Source organism: Arvicanthis niloticus, chromosome 25, assembly GCF_011762505.2.
Source record: "Arvicanthis niloticus isolate mArvNil1 chromosome 25, mArvNil1.pat.X, whole genome shotgun sequence".
Taxonomy (NCBI): Eukaryota; Metazoa; Chordata; class Mammalia; order Rodentia; family Muridae; genus Arvicanthis; species Arvicanthis niloticus.
The window spans coordinates 19,094,537-19,116,517 of NC_133433.1; the positions used below are offsets into that span (position 1 = coordinate 19,094,537).

At 39.1% G+C, this 21,981-nt stretch overlaps 1 pseudogene; it reads left to right on the forward strand.

Moving 5' to 3' along the window:
- Window positions 1-213: 213 nt before the first annotated feature.
- On the forward strand, window positions 214-705 carry LOC143438389 (prothymosin alpha pseudogene; annotated as a pseudogene).
- The last annotated feature ends 21,276 nt before the right edge of the window (window positions 706-21,981 follow it).

Below are 21,981 nucleotides of genomic sequence, written 5' to 3' on the forward strand. Positions count from 1 at the left end.
CAATAGTTTCTGCGGCAGAAAAACTAAATGGAAAAACAAGTGAGGAATTAATGGAGTTCGAGGACTCTGGAGAGAAAGTTGCCGGAGTCCGCTTGCAGGAGGCGGTGGGCAGTGAAGGTGGCTGCCGTGAGTGCGGAGTACAACCCGGAAACAATGCAAAGATGGCTTTTCGAATCCCTCACTCCCTGCATGGGACCACTGGCGAGCCCCATCATGTCAGACACGGCAGTGACCACCAGTTCCGAGATCACCACCAAGGACTTGAAGTAGAAGGAAGTTGTGGGGGAGGCAAAGAATGGAAGAAACGCACTTGCCAATGGAAATGCTCAAAATGAGGAAAATGGGGGGCAGGAGGCTGACAATGAGGTAGATGAAGAAGAGGAAGAAGGTGGGGAGGAAGAGGAGGAGGAGGAAGAAGGTGACGGTGAGAAAGAGGATGGAGATGAAGATGAGGAAGCTGAGGCTCCTACGGGCCAGCGGGTAGCTGAGGATGATGAGGATGATGATGTTAATGAACACAAAGAAGCAGAAGACTGAGGAGGATGACTAGACAGCAAAAGGAAAAGCTAACCTTTTGCACCGAGACCTATTCACCCTCCACTTTCCATCTCAGAATTTAAACGTGGTCACCTTCGAGTAGAGAAGCAGACCCCGCCCACAGCGGGCAGTGCCACCCACAGATGACATGTGCTCTCCACCACCCCAGCAAAAACACAACATGAATTGGCAACACGGGAGGAAAAAAGAGCCAGAACTTCCCAGGCGCTGCTTTTTTTTTTCTTAAAAATACTTTAAAAGGAAATTGTTTGTATTTTTTATTTACATTTTATATTTTTGTACATATTGTTAGGGGTCAGCCACTTTTAATGATAACAGATGACCAAACCAGCCTTCAGAGCGTTTTCTGTCCTACTTCAGACTTTACTTGTGGTGTGACCATGTTCATTATAATCTCAAAGAAAAAAAAACAAACCTTGTAAAAAGAAAAAACAAAAACCCAATCTTATTCCAAGCATTCCAGTAACTTTTTTGTGTGTATGTACCTAGCTGTACTATAAGTAGTTGGTTTTAATGAGATGGTTAAAAAGGCCAAAGATAAGAGATTTTTTTTCCTTTTTTTTTTTTTTTTTTTGTCTATGAAGTTGCTGTTTATTTATTTATTTATTTATTTATTGGCCTGTTTGATGTATGTGTGAAACAATGTCCAACAATAAACCAGAATTTTAATTTGCTGAGTTGTTCTAACAAAAAAAAAAATGGAAAAACAAGAGTGGAACACTAGAGTCTTAGCTTGAAGGGTTTATAGAAATAGAATAAGAACAGGTCTGGGAAAGTTACCAACCTAGAAAATGCCCTGAATGACTGTGTCTCCTACTATTATGGCACATACACAGATCATTATCCACCAAATCAGAGCTGGATGTTTGAACACAGTGAGGTAAGGCAACGGTAGGTCACGTCTGAGGCTAGTTCGTAAAGGTATTGCTGATTCAATCTTGGTCCTTCATGTCACTCATTTTGAAGAAAACCAGCCACCATCCTAGGGACACTCAACAGTTTCTGGAATAAGCCACCCAGAGAGCAACAGAAACATTCAGTTTGGACTGGCATCAAGTCGATATGTAAATAAGCCACCTCCTAAGTTGATCTTCCTGCATAAACCAGGCCTTCAGAGACCTATACTTTTAGTCAACATCCTCAAGCAACTGAATGGGAGAACCTAAGAGAAAACTAATTTGTTAAGATATGTCTGAATTGGGAACTGGAGAGTTAACTCCATAGTTAAGAACACTTGCGACTCTTTCAGAGGACTCACACTTAACCTTCTTGTCCGGTGACCCACAACTCAATGGCCTGTAACACCAGCTCCAGGGAACCTGATGCTCTCTCCTGGCCTCCTCAGGTGCCTAAGCACACACCTGTACATGTGCAACTGCACAGACACACACACACACACACACACACACACACACACACGCAAACACACCCACTCTTGAAAAAGGGCTAGACTAATTCTCTAGCCCATAGAAACTGGGCAGAAGAGAAAGTCGCTATTGTTCAGTGTTTATTTCTTTAAGTCTGTTTAGACTTAAAGAAAGCATTAGAGAGCACTGTGTAACTACATACTTACATGGACGGTATGAGTTATCTGCATAGCCTAAGAGGCAACCTCACATAGGCATTGGGAGAAGAATTAGTGGAGTTAGGCAGATCTGAGTTTGAATCCTCCATAAGTAATTTTCCAAGTTATGTTTCCTTTCTAAATCTCAGTTTCCTCCTCTGAAGAATATATAATGAAAGTTATTGCCTGTCACCTTGCTCAGGGTCACACATCATAGGAATGCATAACATGGGATCCATGCGCAGATCCTAAAATCCTGAGTGACAGAATATATGTACACCTGCTTGTGGTGAGTGTGTGTGGGTGTGTATGTGTACACACATGCTTGAGGGGAAAAAAAAACACTTGTATTAAGCACTGACTATGTGGGTTGCTTGGTGAGATGGGCATTTCACATGTTCTAATCTGTCTGTAAATAAAATACCTTCCTTGATATCAGTTGAGATCACACCATTGGAAAGCTCCTTGTTGGAGGCTGGGAAAGTGGTTCAGTGGTAGAGGGCTCACCTACCACATACTGTGTAAGACCCTAGGTTCAATCCCCAGCATTACAAAATCAGAATTTTAAAATAATAAAATCTCCCTGCTTTCAGAAGAATTGCTCCAAGTTGAGGTATTGTATGATAAAAAATCTACAGAATTATGTTCAGTTTTATTATAGCAAATTATTTTTCGTAGAAAAGTTGAAAAATATCTAGTTAATTGGAAGCCAATGAAAACAGTGTGCCATAAGTAAGCAGTGAGCTGTCCCTTTTTTATTTCAGGAAAGGGTTACCATATATGGGGTGGGGGAGTAGAGAAACTGAGGCATAGAGCATGGTTTTGCTTGTGGGAAGCAGGATGCACATATGTGCCTATTTCCTGGCCAGTTCCTCCCCTTTTCTTCTATAATCGAGGCTCTATTATGACTGACAAGAGCACAAGAAAACAAAATTCATTTTTGTATTTATTCAGCCAGGACACTGTAATGAAGATCTGAAAACATCATGGAGGCACAAGTGTTTTCTAAAAGCATCCAAACTCTCCTGATTTGGACCATTTCATTGTACAGATACATCCTCTCTTGCCTCTCTGCTCTCCTACAGCTCTGAGTAATCATGTGGACCTTGGCTATTATCATCCCACAGTCTCGCTCTCCATTTTTGCCAATTCCAATTTGTTCTGAGACCTGCAATAAATGAAATAAATAATAAATGAAAAGGCCAGAGGCAATAGTACCATCACCCTGCAGACCCAGGGGAGAACCCAGAGGTTACAGGGCATCACTGCAGAGAAGATGGAAAACCATGTCTCACGGGCCCAATTATTTACTGTAGTTGCTCATACGAGATGATGCACGGCTGTGACAAGGCTGTTCTGGAAACAGTAGCCAATTGATGTAGATTTAGATCTTTTACAAAAGAGAAAAATCTTGGATCCACAGAGTCTAACTTAAAAAAGAAAAGAAATTAAATTGCTTCTCTGTACTCCGTACTTTACCCATAGTATTTGATATTTAGTAGTTATTAGATTTTCTTACATATTTAACTAGTAGTTTAAAAACTAAGACTATAAATTTTTGATTTTCAGATTCATTAATGGCATGCCAAATTATTTTTAGTGACATCACAGGTATAACACCAAACTTTAAAGGCCAGCTTTCAGATCTGGTACACCATACAACCAATAAATGTATTCAGTTGGTCATGACAAAGAAGCATGCATGTCTAAGCTCATGAAATTGGAATCAAAATTTAGTTACTTCAAAAAAAACACATACTGAAATGAAAAAAATTTAAATGTCAAAGGACAGTGTTGGTTCCATTGCATAATGAAAAAATAAATGAATAAAATGAGATATGTAAAGTGTGAACTAACATTGCTGGTTCCATGGATAAGTGTTGAAAGGAAATTCATTAATTCCTGGGAGAATCTACCAGATGGGCTTCCCAGGCTTAAGCTATAAATAAAGGGGATTTAGTTGGTAGATAAAGACTACAGAATCAGGTTTCTGATTGGCAAAGGCAGTTAAAAGCAAGGATTTTTTTGTAGTGTTTTAAGAAAAATTGTATCAGATCAATTAAATAAAGGTGAGTGTTTATGATACATATATCTATGTTACTATTCATAAATATATAACCTCTACTACATATCATGTGCCTTTTTTATAAAACACAATCCAAACTCAAGTTATAAAGAGTAACATTAATATAGTAAGACATTCCTTAATATTCCTTCCAATATATTACCACTGGTGACAATAACATTACCAAGATTTAGAAACAAGGATAAAGTTTATAGAACTAGAACTAGATCCCAGTGTTGTGACATACACAACTATAATGCTAGAACTCTGAAGAATGAGGCAGGAGGATCAAGAGTCTGAGACCAGTCTGGACTACATAGCAAGACCATCTCTCAAAAGATAGAAAGAGTGGGGGGGGGGGGATTCGAGGGTGGGAAGGGGGAGTGGGGGGTAGGTGGGGGCACATTCTCATAGCAGCATGAGGAGGGGGGATGGGATAGGAGGTCCCTGGGTGGTGGGGGGAATGGAAGTAAGATGATAAAATCTGAAATGTAAATATATCCAATAAAAATAAATTTAAAAAAAAAAAGAAAGAGAGAAGAGAAAGAAAGGAAACAAAAGGGGATGGAGAGAGGAGGGGAGAGAAGAGAGACAGAGAGACAGAAAGACAAGAGACAGACAGAGAGAAAGAGAGAGAAAAAGAGAAAAAGAGGGAGAGATGGATCACTGAGAACTGTAGATACTTTATCCTTCCCTGCCTACTACCTGATGCTCAAGAAAACACAAAATGGATATTAAAGATATTTGTATAATAGTTCCCAGACTCCCAACAATTTCTGACTGTTTCTGTAATTGTCAAAGAATGTCCTGTTCACACAAAGGATCACTGTTTTCCATCACTCCACTGCTTTTTGAACTCAGCAAGACATCAAGATTGTCTGACAGTCTGTCCCTCTGTGGGGCAGTGATGCTCAGAGAGGAATAGCCTGGGATGAGTAACTGTTTACAACTCTTATTAATTTTGCAGTGTGATGCTTTTATTTATTTGCAAAGTTTTCATGACAAAATTTTATACAATTAAGAAACGCAAATATCTTCATTCTTAGGGTTTCTGCTATGGCTGGTATTGGAATGCTTTATCTTGTATGTACTAGGAAGATGGATGGTTGACAGCCACCAAACTAAGAGGCAAACATACCTAGTTGCAGATTCCGTAGTAATCCATGAACCAGTCCCTGTTCCTGGCACCCATTCTTCTGAAGAATCACAACAGAGGAAGGTGATTGGGAAAAAGTATCTCTAAACCATACTTGATAGAAAGGCAAAGAGAGGAGATTTAGTAAGGTATCCTACTGCTATATCAAGATTGGCAGATATATCCCAGGAAGCACCATTTAGGGTAATTCTTAGCCACCAATATGATGCTAAGGATTAATGATACAATGCTTAGGTCCAACTCCTATTACTCCATATTTGATGGAACCAAATGCTGTTCAGAAAGCACAGTGGGTGGGGAGTCAGGGACAGCCATGGGATAGATGGAAAAAAATAAAACTAAGGCAAGGCAGAGAGTGCACTGTGGGCTTTGGGGAGGAGTCAAGATTTGGGACTTGACAGGGCAAGGCGATTATTGATGCAATTAAAGTCCACATGGGGCCAGACCAAGAAGGATGCTGTATTGCTATTATGAGGTAGGTACACTTGATTAAACCCAGGAGCCACTAAAAGTATTTTAAACAGGGTAACTAAGTAGAATGGTCTGGGCTTAAGGAAACTAATCTCATAGCAATGAGCAATAGATTGGAGGCATGGGGATTTAAATGTAAGAAAACCAGTTCAATAATTATAGGCTCAATAATTTACTAATTTTGATACCTTATTAAAGCATTTAAAAGGCCTCAGGCAGTGAGAGACCTAGTGATAGGTTTAAAAGGAAATTCTCGGGTGTAAGTGCACATAGTGATACACGGCTACCTAGTCAGGGATTAATGCATTTTCACAGCCCTGTCAAAGCCATCATAAATCAGCACCCTCATGACAAAATTTTGACATGCACTCTCAAGCCTAATTCCCAAGTCCTTCTTTGCACCTCATCCATTATGACCAAAGAGAGAAGTCATGGGCATTTTTCAGCCATCAAATTTAATTTCGCACATAAAGATCATTTTTATATTACTTGTGTTTTTTAAAAGATACAGAAATATAGGCATCTGTTTTTGTCCAGAAAGATAGGAGAATGCTAAATGCAAATGTTTTATATCCTGCCCCACCTTCTTAACCACACCCATTGCTGTATATTACATGTCTACCTTTCTTATGAGAGTCTAAAGTCTTTGTGGACAAGACCTAGCTCTGTCTTGCTTACTATGTGGAGGTTGCTTTTGAAATACTCCTGACTGAATAAATTCAGCTCCATGAAAATGTCACATTTATTCATATATATATATATTCATAAATTGTCAGTGGGATCAGCTATTTAAGAACTATACCCTTCTGCCAAACAAATATAGGTCTTCTAGAACTAAGCCTAGTACCCACTGTCGAACATTCATACAGACATGATCAACTCATGTTACATACATGTACTCTTGGTCAGACCCAGGTCCAGCCTTGGCTATTCCATTCATGTGCTATATGAGTAGCCTCCTCTGAGAAATAAATAATCTGCCTATTTTCATGATCCATTTTACTTCATAATTTCTAGACTGTGATTGGACACCACCTATTCTTTCTATGAAGAGAATACCCTAACTTGTGGATCCTGAAAATAGTTCTTTAATTACCCAAAAAGCATGTGTTACATGATTCTGAGGATAGATGGAAGATTGATAAGGAATATAACCATTGACAGATAAGGAATTCCTTCATTTAATGGACAATAGCTATACTAGTGTGAACCAGCTACTGAGGTAAGTAGCCTCACATTTCCGGGGCTTTGTATGACACAAGTTGAAGCCTCACTCACTTCTGTGAAAGTCCAGATGTCCTTGATTAAACAGTTTTCCCAAGGACCTCTTCTCAATGCTGCCCCAGCAACTCAAGCTCCTCCATCTCCCAAGTTCGACTTCAACAGGGTACCTCCACATCCCCGTGGAGGGGAAACAAGAGAATAAATGATCGAGCAGAGGAGATTTTTGTGGGCCAATAACAGACATCAACAAGGGCAGCAGGAAATAGGAAGAAAACACAGAAAGAAATAAAGCAGGTTGGGAAAACACAGCAGTGCTTTTGCCATAGAATGTTGGCCAAGTCTCTCATTTTCTCCTGTTTATTTCATTAGTCTGTGTTTCCTTCCCTCCTATAGTTAATCCTAAAACAACATACACAAAGGAGCGATATATTTCAGTAGGAAGCTAATATTATTGCTTTGTGTTAACTATGCTGGATAGAATTATAGATAGACAGATTAGATAGATAGATAGATAGATAGATAGATAGATAGATAGATAGATAGATAGATAGATAGATGAGAGAGATAGGAGAGAGAGAGAGAGAGAGAGAGAGAGAGAGAGAGAGAGAGAGAGAGACTATTTTCTATAAAATCCCTAGAAATTTTATCTCAATCTGGGTCTTTCTCGTGAACTTTAGCACTAATTTGTTCTGGTAGCCATTCAAAATCAGGCTGATGTATTTTAAATGGTTGTTTTCACAAGAGCCTTCCACTCTCTCCATTCTAGTAGAGATGACCTTTATAAAACCTAAGACCTAGTCATTTTAGTTAATTCAAAACAGGTGGAAAATATCTTATAGGAAGTCATTTGTTATGCACAAGATCAAGCTGAAATGTCATCACCTCTCCGTAACTCTCTCTTCTTGAGACTTCCTATCCCAGATATAATTAATTGGCCCTCATATGTGGTTTCACAGAATTTTACACATACTCTATTTGAGAATGAATCACATTTTAGTGTGGTCATTTACTTACATATTTGTCTTCCTGTAGTCTTGAGTTCTTCTGGGATGAGGAAATAAGTATCTTTAGGGCTATTCCAATACAACCCAATTTCATTGAATGAGAGCCAGCTCAAGGTGCACTGAGACTGAAGAAGCAGACAGATCCAGGACTGCATGGTGTTGAGGACTTAAATGTGGTCTTAGGGCTCCTCAAAATATGTTTAATAAGAAACAGGAGCTTATATAAGGGTCAAGACCAAACTAACTGCATTTAAGCTCCAGGTTATCTCAGGGTGATCTCAGGGCTGCCTGGAACATTCCTGGCATGGTTGGTGCTGTGCTCTCCTAAAATTCTGCCTATCATTCTCATTGCTCTTGTGCCTTATAACATACTGAAAAGTATGTGAGGAAAACTGAACAGGGTTACATGGGAAAGAAAAGTCACAGTAACAAACTAAGATGGTCACAGTCATGCCAAACAGGTTCCATTCAAGTCTCTAAAAGAACCCATGGTTCATATAAGACATGGGATAAATGCTGCCAAACAAATTGTTCCTCAGATGTGCACCTTGCAATGCCGTTACCCCACATCAGCTGGACAACACTAGAGCAGCATTATCGTTTACATATACAATGACTCTGTGTGAACTCTTCAAGATAGGAACCTTATCTTTATGCCAATATTACAGTATATATTCATCTATGGATTAAAAATCCAGCTTGTTGATGTCTGTACATGTGGTGATAACAACAAATGTTTACATATTGTTGTGAGGGATTATGCTGTTTAATAAATTAGTGACTGTAAATACTCTTCCAATAATCAAGACTTCACTAGCACCAAGTCGTTGGCTAGTTTTGTCAGTATTATGCATGATTTCCCTCTTGTTGAGCAGATGTTAAGTCCAATTAGGGAGCTGTTGGTTTCCACCAAGGTGCCCCTCCAACACCCTTAACATTAGTATTCCATGCCCGTCATTGATGTAGCTTATAGAGCCCACAGCTGGGTTAAGACTGTTGGTTGTCTCCCCCTTTGGAAAGCTTGTAGGAGAGATTTTGGAGGAAGAAGTAGAAAAAAATGTAAGAACCAGAGGATCAAAAAGTTTGCTATGAGATTGTATCTTCTAGTAGTGCCAGAAACTATACATATAAACTCTCACCAAAATGGCTGCCCAAATATGATATAAACAAGGACACCACCAATGAACACGCCTAAGTGGACAGTGAAAAGCTCATGAGGTCTCAACCCTACACACACACATATGCATGCACGTGTGACAACACACACGCATACATACACACACAAAAAACTATAGACAACTGAGGAAAGCTGAGAGTGGGAGAGATAGCCTTCTCCAGGAACAAGCAAATCAGTGGGTTTTCCAGTGCCAAATGGTCAGCTCTGGAAATACACATGATGTAACACTATACAGACTGAGCAAGTTTTATTTTGGAGTATGTATGTATATACATATATGAATGCAAGAACTATTAATGAAATAAGATACTATGCATTTGAAAGAGAGGTATACGGAAAGTTTGGAGGGAGGATATGGAAGGGAGAAATATAATCATTGTATAATCACAAAATATTTAGCTTGCTTTTTTATATACTTTATCCTATCTATAGAAGATTGTAATAAAAAGTGAGTGAAGGAACCATAGAAAAGAGCAAACCTAGATAGAAAAGATCACAATTCAGGAGTGAGTCAAATCATAAACTGTCCAGCAGTCTATCCTATAATGACAGGGGTGTTACAAACCTGGCTCTGATCTTGCTAACACTCAAGGCTAGAAGGGTGCTCAGCTATGAATCAGTATCCAAACCATCCAAACACACTGTTTTCATATAGCAATGACAGTTTATTTCCATAGTTCAGTTTTTGTTTGTTTGGTTTTTTTTTTTTTTCATCTTCCCAGTGGTCAAAACCAAGAATTATAACTGCAGGCTGAGATTTGCTGGATCTTTCACATAGAAAGCCAGGAAGTGCTGTCTGAGTTCCAAGTGCAGTATAAAGAAAGTCATAGAAAACAAGGGAATGCCACACACATGGATGAGTCTCTCCTTCCCCTATGTTTTTGGATGTCCTCAACCCAGAAGTAAAGCACAGAAGCCCTTGATGCCTCCACCAAGGCAATGTGCAGGAAAGGATACTCCCACTCACATGTTCTCCACAAAGTTCACCTTGCACTAACATTTGGATACAGACCGCCATCTCCAGGATGTGCAAATGCTCAGATGCTGGGGTTAGGCTAGCTAGATACAAATTTCTGAAGAGGACACAAAAAATTAGGAATTCAAATTTATTAAGCCCTGATTAGAAGGCAGAAGCCTGTATTATCAAAAACTCCCTGGTGATTCCAATGCAATTCTACTTTTAAAAGCAACCAATGCATTTCTTGATAAAAGAATAAGAATATACCTAACATTTCCACAGTTTTGTTCTTTTTTTTTTTCTCCATTTCACCAGGCCTAGATTCTGTAACTTATAACATGTCTCCCTAGAGATAAACTTAGAAGGTAATTCCTTCTCCAAGCCTCACTAGAGAAGGTAGAGCCCATTGTTTCTATAGTCCTGTGCCCATACTGGAGGCTCAAGGAATAATTAGTTCATAGCTTCTATATTATCCAAGCAGACATCTTAATAGAAATCTAAAATTTCTGTCAGACAATAGTCAACATACTAAAAAAGCAATTCAGGAACTAAAGAAATTGCTTCTGTTAAACAACATCAGAAATAACAACTGACATCATCTGTTAAACGCTAAAAAACATTTAATTTAATAGAAAGTGTGGTTCGGTATGTTCTAAGAGACTCTTCACTTAGTATCCAGCAAAGTTCTGTGAAACACAGCATCTGTCCCACTTCGCAGATGGTGAAACTGAGATATAAGGAAGTTAGATGGTTTGCCTGCAGTTCCAGAAAGAGACAAAAGCAGAGTGTGGGCTCAGGCAGCCTGTCTTCAGAGTCGAAGCTTGCAATGTTCTCACTGTGCTGCCGGAAGCCATGGCCAGGCGGCATCTTAAACCTAACAGGTGTTAGAACAGAAAGCCCAACCCATGGCAGCTCAGATGCTTCTACCTATTTTAGACTGGGAGAAAAATATGCATGCCTTTAATAAGAATAAAAAAGTGTTCTAGAAGCTGGCAGAAACAGAAGACCAAAACTGTCAGGGAGGCTCTGCATCAAGATTCACACTTAATTTATCCCAATTGGGCATATTTATAAAAGCACCTTCCAATTAATCCACATCAATAAACAAATTCAGGAAAAATGGGTGATTAACGTGTCTCATATAGAAGACAGTTTAACCAAAGTGAAAAAAGAAGATAGGAATAAAAAAGATAAAGTATATTGCATTCTATGCAAATTGTGTTCTACTTTTATGCAAATTGTGTTCTACTTTTATGCAAATTGTCTTCTATGCTAAGTATCCTCCAAAGTATCCTGAAGGTCAGACTCTTCTAAGTCTTCTGGATAGAACCTGTATCTGTTAAGGGAAAGGCCCTCATGATTAAGGTGTTTTATTGTAGCTCCTTAAAACACAGATTCTGGGGTCACTGGCATCTCAGCAAAGCAATTTCCAGAGAGTCTGTAGTTTTCTCAGCACTTTATATATAAATACTGCCAAGGCAGTTTAAAATTTACCTGCTTTGTAATACCCTAAAACAAGATACTAGGGTTTAGATGCTCATATTGACCTGAGGAAATAATTTCAGTGTGTTTATCTCTGATGAGAATGCAGACCACATCCAAAGCATAAGTATTTGTTCAACTTAAGCTCAACACTCAGTAATTATTTGAGCAAATGTGAGTCTCCATTTCAGTGAGTTCCAGGCATGATACAGTACAAGTGAGAGCTCAGAGGAAGAAATTCAGCACTCATGGCACCCTATGGAGTCAGGTGACTGACAGAGAAACATAGAGGAAGTGACAGTAGCAATGGTACCAACACAACCCCCAGTGTGTTCCATCCCCAGCCACACTCTGATTCACTCTGATTCAGTATTTTAAACATTAACTTTTAACTCTCTCTCTCTCTCTCTCTCTCTCTCTCTCTCTTTGTGTGTGTGTGTGTGTGTGTGTGTGTGTGTGTGTGTGTGTGTGTGTGTTGGGAATTGTGCATGTGACAGGTGCCCACGGGGGCTAGAGGTGTCAGATCCTCTTGGAGCTGGGTGGCAGGCTGTTGTGAGCCACTCAGTGTGGGTGCTCAGGACAGGATTGGGAACCTTGGGGGTGGCAATTTGAACTCTTAATGGATCAGTCATCTCTCTTCCCACATTTGTATTCTTTGACACACGCACAGACAAACACAAATACACAACTAGTAGACAGAAGCTGCGAAGTCAGGAGACCTAGAGTCATGTGGAGAATTTGAGAATGTGAGAATTTGATGGAAGCCTGGAGTCCTAGTGCACCCTAGCCTTAGAACTTGAACAGCATGCTTGTCTCCTCCCTGCATTTAAAGAAATAGATCTAGGTTACCAGTTACATCCTAGGCATCTCTCATGGGGTTAGGTAACAATAATTTTTAGTACAAGGTCATTGAAAGATTAAACAATTGATTTTCTGAGTGAATAAATCAATCAATGCTAGGTGCAAACAGTTCACTGTATACCATATCCCCATAGAATGAGAATCACAGACACCAGGTTGACCCAGCTGTATGAGCAAGAGCCATATAATAATGTTTTCCATTAATACAACGCTTTAGAAGTTACCAGGCGTGTTTAGGTATATGGAGTTCTTATTTCTCTCATTAAAAAGGTGTTATGGTAGAAAGTAGACACCTTGACTCCAAACTTAAATTTCAGAGAGCCTGGGGGTGTAGTGAACAAAGAAACTTATCCAAGTTCACACCTTGGTATATTTTATTGATAAATTAGAACTTCGTGCCAAAGTCAATTTATCACCTCAGCCTACTTTTTCATCCTGTGGATGAAACACATATATAGAAACACAAATGCACAAATAAAATAATTAATGCTTATGATTCACTATTCATATTCTTCTATAATGTCATTGAAATACTAAAATAGTGAATATTGGACCACTGCGCCTAAAAATGAGAACATGTATGTGTACATGTATGTGTCCATAGAGATATTGGTATACTTTGACAGAAAGCTAGGTAGACACATGATGATGATGATGATGATGATGATGATTATGATAGATTAGATAGATGATAGATAGAGATAGATAGATAGATAGATAGATAGATAGATAGATAGACAGACAGGATAGATATAGATGAATATAGATGATGAATAACAAAATAGGAAACAAAGTTCAGGAACGTTTAGTAACTTGACAGAAGCTATCCTACTCACTGTGACAGATAGGGTTCAGTCCCAATTCCACTGGCCCTAGAACCAATGCTTTTTTTCCTGCTTCACATTGCCCCCTGATATCTTCATCCTTGATCTTCACCTTGATATCAACAAGAGCAGAAAATGCCTAACTTCATTGTGATAGTTGTATTTAGGGGGTACTCAAATCATTGTTACTCTGAACATGTCTGTGAGTGACTGAAAAAAAATAGCTTTCTGTGTTGCCCTTGGTTATAATTTTCAGTGAGCAGGTGAACTCACAAACATGGACGCTGAATGATGAGGCTTGAGTCACATCACATCACATCACATGATCACTTTGTATTTAGGGATGATCTTCCCCTTAGGAAAGGTCTTTGGAACAAGGAAAACAAGACTAGATTTATGTTAACAAGGATGATTCACACATAGAGACAACAGTGGATCGGTTTGTTCTGTCTTCTTCCATTCTGCTGCCTGGAGAGACACATTCACATCTGTGCTTTTATTGTCTTTGTGAACATAGAAAAATCAGTGCAGAAACAGGGGTAAAGAACCGAACCACTGAACCTTGTCTTTCTCATCCTATCTCAGCTTCTACAGATTAGGAGTATGCGGCAAATAGAGAAAAGCAAGCAAGGCAGAGAAAGTGAAGGCAGAAACTTCTGGACTCTGGAGAGAAAAAGGGAGGGAGAGAGGGAGGGAGAGAGACAGAGAGAGAGGTTGTGGGCTTTAACACATTGAAGGGCTGTGGTGCTTTAATTGGTATATATATATATATATATATATATATATACATACGTATATATATGTATATATATACCAATTGGTATATATATATATATACATATATATGTATATATACATACATATATACATATATGTATATATATACATATGTATGTATATATGTATGTATATGTATGTATATGTATGTATATGTATATGTATATATATATACCCTGTCAACTATCTATTAACTATTTCTCACTAGTTATACATATACATACATTACATACATATACATACATATATACATACATATACATACATATGTATATATATACATATATGTATATATGTATGTATATATACATATATATGTATATATATGTATATGTATATATATGTATATATATATATACCAATTGGTATATATATACATATATATACGTATGTATATATGTATATATGTATGTATATGTATATGTATATATATATATATATATCCCTTGTACATAGTATTTGCATCGTGTTTTTATGGATACCTAATACTAGTATATAATGTAATTTGAGCATACCCTCTAAACTACTCACTGTTACAGATAGGGTTCAGTCCCCTCAGAGCCTGTGTTAGGTAGGACCTCATACTAGATACTGCCTTCACAAGAATACGGACAGAGACGGTATCATGCCTTTTGCATAGTGAAAAAAATAAATACATTGTAGAAAGAGGTAAAGTGACTATCCCAGAGACACTCCAACAGTCAGGGTCAAGGCCAAGATTAAATCCCATCCCATGTTGGCTAGAGGCAATGGCCACATTTCTACCATTAAGTACATACTCAGGTGCTTTTTTGGTTATTAGAGAAAAACATAAATACAGATCTAAAAATAGCTGGTAAGAATTTTCCAGCACTAGAATTCTCTACTCAACTTAGTGATGAATCCATATTAAATATTAAACTCTTGAGGGAGAATGCTTCTGTTCTTATATTAAGAAACTGACCCTATGAGCAGAGTGTTGCAATCTGTGTGGTTGATAATGTACATGGGTTGGATATTCATTCTCATTATCTCAAAAGAAATAATTTGGAAAAAAACATGGCTCAAAATTATTTAAATTACTCTCCGTGTTCTTTTAAAAACAGGCCTTGGAAACATACAGAAACTATCTTCTGATACATACACATCAATTTAAAAATTAAAGACTCTCAAACATTCCTGGATTCACAAGACCTATTCCAGGGTAGTGTGGAACCCAACCATTATCACAGAATAAGACAGTCAATGGATCCTTCTAGCATTGCTTCAACATTCATATTCACTGCCACTCCTCGGGCCCTTCAGACCATCAAACAGGCAAACAGATACCATTTCTCTGCCTTCTGAGTCTTAAGTCCAATGTTTTTAATGATGCACAAATGATGCAGTTCCTTTGAACTTCCTCTAAATGTCCAGACCACTTAGCATCATTAAGATGCCTTCAGAAGGCAGAGAATGTATCCCTCACTTATGCTGAAAGTTGCTTCTGTCTCATCCTGCCTGGGTGCCAACTTATGGCTCATTACTGTAAATTACCAACATTGGAAATGTTGAATCATAAAGATGAATTGTGAAATGCGTGCCCAAGAGGAGATGCCAGACCATGAGTCTCTAAAGTGTGCCAGGTGCTTCCGCAGGAAAATAAGATCTAAGAGTTCTTCAGATCTCCATCTTTGTATCAATATCATATTGTTCTGCAGAAATACAGAATGAGATTTCTTAGAATGAAGACCACTGCTTTCGTTTCTTCAACTGAAGCTGCTCATCTCTGAGACATGGCTCAGTTCTGACATGAGGTGGCAAATAGTCGTACCAACAGCAGAGGTATAGACTGCAGACTAAGTAGAAATAAATACCTGGCAACTTGAACCAAGCCCATCGTCTTAGGGTTTCTATTGCAGTGAAAAGACACCATAACTATGACAAATCTTTTTTGTTGTTGTTGTTTTTAGATTTTCAAAAAAAAATTTAATTCACTTTACATCCCAATCACTGACCTGTCCCTTCTCTCTTCCAAGTCCTACCCTTTCAAATCCCTTCCCCCATTGCCCCTTCCCCTTCTCCTTAGAGAAGAGCCCCCCCTTAAGTGCAATCCCACTCAGAGGCATCTAGTCCCAGCAGGACTAGGCACATCCTCTCCCACTGAGGCCCAAACAGGTAGCCCAGGTAGGGGAAAGAGGATCCAATGACAGAGAACAGAGACAGCCCCTGCTTCTGCATGTTAGGGAACACACATGAAGACTACAGAGACAACTAACCTGGGTGTATGGAGGCTCACAAAACCTGGGCCACCAACTAGGAAGCATGCAGGAGCTGGACCTAGACCTCCTACACATTTGTAGCAAATGTGTAGCTTGGTCTCCACATGGCAATTCTTTTAAAGGAAAACATTTAACTGGGGCTGGATTACAGTTCAGAGGTTTAGTCCATTATCATCACAGTGGGAAGCAAGATAGTGTATAGGCATCTGGATAACCAGTCTGGAGGAAGAGAGAACAACACTGGGCCTGGCTAGAGCATTTAAAACCACAAAGGTCACCCCAGTGACACATTAACTTCTATAAGGCCACACCTACTCTAACAAGGCCACACCTCTCAATAGTGACTCTCCCTAGGGCTCTGTGAGGGCCATTTCCATTCAAACCACTCTACCAATTGATTGCTGTTTATGTCAGGAATGCTTGATTTGCTGTGATAAATCATAGATAGTCACAGACTCTGGAAGGCAGAATGAATCAGGAGACAAACAAAAGTCTGGTAATAAATTTATAAATAATGCCATAGTTTCCACAAATAATACAAGAATATAAAATGTATTCAATTTCATTATCACTCATCCATTATATGGTAAAGCTATATCAACTTACACATATATATGTTAAACCTTTTCAACTCCTAATTTGCCTTAATAAAGGGACAGAAGTGATAGCTCAGTCAGTTAAGTGTTTGCCACAGAATCGTAAGGAACTAAGTTTAGGTTCCAGTGAAGACCCCCCATACTCGGGAGATCCTTCCTCAAGTCTCAGGAGATCAGGACCACCCAAAGATCACAAGAAACCATACCTGGATGCAATCAACAGAGGCTTTATTAGGGAAATTGGTCGGTGGTCAAACCACAAGCTCTCTCTCTCTGAAGAGCAAGGTTTGGCCTCGAGTGGCGGGGCTAAGGGGTCTTTTATAGCATGGGGTGGGGAAAGGAAGGCATTTTTGGGCAGTTACACATGAATGGTTGCATTTTCGAGCGGTTACACATGATTGGTTGTTTTACAAATTTTAAACATAGCACTGGAAAGACCAAGGGAGGGAGGGGTAACCAAGAGCAGTGGAACATTTCAGAGGAATCTAGCCCAAATGATCTACAGTCATGTGAAAATCACTCTGCACACTCATTCTTCTCAAAAATGTGGTTTTACCATATCACTGTCCTACCCTGTCAACTATCTATTAACTATTTCTCACTAGCTCCACCCGTAGAGCAACAGCCCTGTCATTGTGTTTTCACCACCCGAATGACTTTCATTCTTTACAGCCAGTTCCTGAAACTGGCCTGGCTTGTTTCAGAGAAAAGTTTCCATGTCCCTAAAAGAACTTAAAAAGCATCTATATATGTATATATTCTATAAAAATTATTTTTATAATTTTTCATTCTTCACCAGGACCTACTTTAAAAAGCAGGAATTAGCATGTATGTCTGCAATCTCACTACTGTGGAAGCACATACAAGTGGGTCCCTAGGGCATGCTAGCTAGCAAGACTAGACAAATCTTTGAGCTCCAGGTTCAATGGCAGACTGTCTCAAAATAATAAAGTAGAAACCAACTGAGGAAGACACCTATCTTTACATCTGGCCTCTAAATGCAATAACACACACACACACACACACACACACACACACACACACCAAGCTTGTAAATACTCACACATACAGACAGAAAAATATGATAGAGAAATATGTGGCCTGAAGTAACTCAGCGGCAACCAAATCTTCTTGACCCAATTCCATGACAAGAAGAATATTTTTATATCATGACACAATACATAAAGGCCAGTGTGCTGGTTAATTTTATGTCATCTTGACACAGGCTAGAGACATTTGAGAGGCAGGAATCTCTTTTGAAAAAATGCCTCCATAAGATTGGGCTATAGGCAAGGCTATAGAGCATTTTCTTAGTGATTGATGGTGGAGTGTCTAGTCAGGCTACTCCTAGGCTACTCCTAGGTTGGTGGCCCTGGACTCTATAAGACTGCAGACTGAGCAAGTCATAGAGAGCAAGCAAGTAAGCAGCACGCTTTCATGGCCTCTGTATCAGCTCCTGCCTTCAGGCTCTTGCCCTGTTTGAGTCTCTGTCATAATTTCTTTCAATGATGAACAATGATGTGGAAGCTTAAGCCAAATAAACCCTTCCTCCTCTACTTACTTTGGTCATGGTGCTTCCTCACAACAATAGTAACCTTAACTAGGATACTGATAAATACACAACAGTGCACAAGCACAAGTTCAATGAAATAATTCTTAACTTCAACATGTAATGGCTGAAGGTTAAAGACATAAAAGAAGAGCACAAGTGTGACAGGATGTCCTCTCCAGTCAGTATTTCCCCAGCTCATTTAATAATACTGTCAAAAATAGTATAACAAAATATAAAGAGGGTAGAAGCCCTCTTATTATAGAGTATTGAGTCAAGGCTCAAGTTGCTAGATGTATTGATTTTATGTATCTGAGTGTTTTTCCTGCACACATGTCTGTGCATCACTGGTAAGAGCTAAGAAGAGGGCATCAGATCTCCGGAATTGGAGTTATGAATAGTTATGAGTAACCATGTGGAGGCTGAGACTGGCCCTTTGTATGGACAATTGTTGAGGGCTCATTTTTTAACCCAGCCCTATCATAAAGAAGGGAAGACTGTTTATGTGTTTTTCTTTTTATTATTTCTTGAGGGAACTGAAGATGAAAGAACTTTGTTAAAATGATCAGAGTCCAAATTCTACTGACCTCCAAAAATCCAGTAGAAGTAAGAGTTATCAAGGATACCATACAGATTTCTATGAAATTATAAGAAGGTAGACACAAAATCCTGAAAAAAAAAAATCAGACAATGGAAACCATCAATACATGTTATTCAAACCCTAGTTTCAATTAATTAGAACAATAGCAATAATAACCATTAAGTACCTGAGTCTGAGAATGGTTTTATTATCTCCCAAAATGGAAAAGAAAACTAGAGTGATTCATAATTTATGTTTTACAACTAATGAGACATGGCAAATTGCTTTGCAACCTATTCATTTGCTTATTATTTAGTGAGCACTCAAGATTATTTTGAGCAATGCTAATGTACCAGAGTTTTTAATAGGGTAGCGATACCCCAAAGTCAAATGAGACAGCAATCTTATCCCTATGCAACTCAAAACCTGGGTGATGGAAGCAAATACATAGTGACATTGATATGATGAGCAGACCTGGGGTTTAACTGAGGACCAGGAGCAATGAAGCCATGGGTATTAGACAAACGAGAGAAAGCTCAGGGAGGGGCTGACCTCTCATCAGGACTGTGGGCATTCTGTCAAGCAGGCAAAAAGGAAGGGATTTCAAGAGACTACCAGGTTCAAAACCAAAGAAGTTACTCCTAGGCTATGAACTAATATGTAAGGCAATGGGGGGGGGGGGGGGATGTGGAGAGAATTTTTAAAAAGGAGAACAAAAGAGAAGAGAAGTGCAGAGGAGAAGACAGGACAGGACTGGATAGGACTGGACAGGACAGGACAGGAAATTCAGATACAACATAGATGAGATGCTATTCCAAAGAGTTGGGGCTTCCCTGAAGTTATTGGAAAATATATGAATCTAGAAGTGGCAAGGTGTCATTCCTGCCTCAGGAAGATTGTTCTGAAATGAGGTTGCAAGCTTGTGGGAGCAGGGACTCCTTTAGGACTTGGCCTTGAGGTACACAGATGCATGTCACAAGTTAAATCAGTTCCTCTGCTCTGCAGAGGACCTGCTTGTAGTGATGGCATGAGTTTCTGAAAGGTAAATGGCTCTGTTTGGCATCAAGCACCAGTTTCAGAGTAATAACTGAGTCTCTCTCTCTCTCTCTCTCTCTCTCTCTCTCTCTCTCTCTCTCTCTCTCTCTCTCTGGGATAAACAAAGAAAAACGGCAGAAATAGATGTCATAAAAAAATTAAATCTAAGACAGATCAAAGGGCACATGACAGAGGACACAGCAACTGTCACCCTTAAGCAAAGCATAATAATGAAGAAATGAGTTGTGGCAGCCCAGCCAATGGGAAATGAAAGAAATTAATCCAGAAGGAATGTAACGACCTGAAAAAAAAATGATGAGCAAACTCCCATGAGATTGAAAGAAGAAAAAGCAACACACCAGGTAAGAAACATGTTCTTCTCTGCCCTGCCCATCTGAGGGCTAGTGGACTAACAGCCTCAGCAGAGGAAAAGATAAAACACAAACTAAAGATATGATTGCTAGATTGTTTAAATGTATTTGCCTTTTATCTTTTCTTATTAAAGAATGCATTTTTTATTTACTGACCTAACACAGAAACCCGCTGTTGGTAGCACCAACCTTATTCAGTCCTGATGTCCATGCAAGCTTAAGACCATTTTTGGATACTTGATTTTTTTCTAGCTAAAGACTGGAGCTGCTTTTAAGACTTAGACCATTAGTGTAATGGGTGTTGATGGGTTTTTTTTTTTCCCTCCAGATTTGACTTTGATACAACCGAGAATTAAACTGAAATCATTAATTTCTCTTTGCTTAGTACATTAGAGAAAATCCTAGCCAGCTTGTCTAAGGTTAGTGAATACTGCAATGACAAATTGTTTGTGCTGAAGTCTTTACTATTTATATGATTTTTAAATTATTTTTCCACCCCGTTAACTATTCTTATTTTCTTGTAGTTCTCTAAGACAGAAACAGAGAAGAAAATCTTCACAGTCTGAGAATACTTAGTTCATGGCCCAAACCTCTCAAAATAACCTCTGAGATACTGTGAACTTCACAGGGATGGGCCTGAGTTTGCAGACAATTCCGAGAAACAGTTCTGGGGACTGGGTTCCCCTTTCTTTAGAGGTGTGTGCTTTTCACATGCAATTTGACTTGTGTTTCCCAGGCCTCAGTGACAGGGATCACTGTGAATAATTAAAATAAGAGAATTTAATCAGAGAGAGAGAGAGAGAGAGAGAGAGAGAGAGAGAGAGAGAGAGAGAGAGCGCTCTATCCTTACCCATTGTTTCTGAGTCAGGAAAATGTACTGTCATGTCACTATCTTTCATGACTAAAGAACCTGTACAATGTAAATCAAAATGTAAATACAATGTAAATCAAAAAAGAAACCCACAGGTTGTTTGAATTTCTAGCCAACACTCAATTTAAAAATGTCTAATTATGGGATCCTGACATTATTTCTAAATGAAAGTCTTTTAATTTTTGAGATTCCTAACTCTGGGGAAGCCTGCCTTCTGATTTCTAGCATTTCAGCTGGTCAGGGTCACATCTCCTTCACCCTTCCCCGGCTTTTCTAGTTTAAGTAATTCTCGTGCATGAACCAAACACCTTCCCCTGACCAGAAGTGGGCAGAGCAGAGCGGCATACCTTCCCCCAGGCTTCGCACCTCACCATCATCGGCTGCAGTGACAACTGCCAGGCTTCCTGGGTGACAGGGCACTGACCCAGCTTCCTGCCAGAGCTACTGCCTGAGAACTAATTACAGTGTGGAAATGCCCGATCTAGGTCAGTGTGTTCCTCAAGCATTGTTTACATTTGATTTTAGGCACATCCGACGGCAGAATTGACATTTACAGCGCACTTCCCCATTCATTTGCAAGGTTTTATGCTATTTTATTTTCAGGTTGGGAATGTTTGA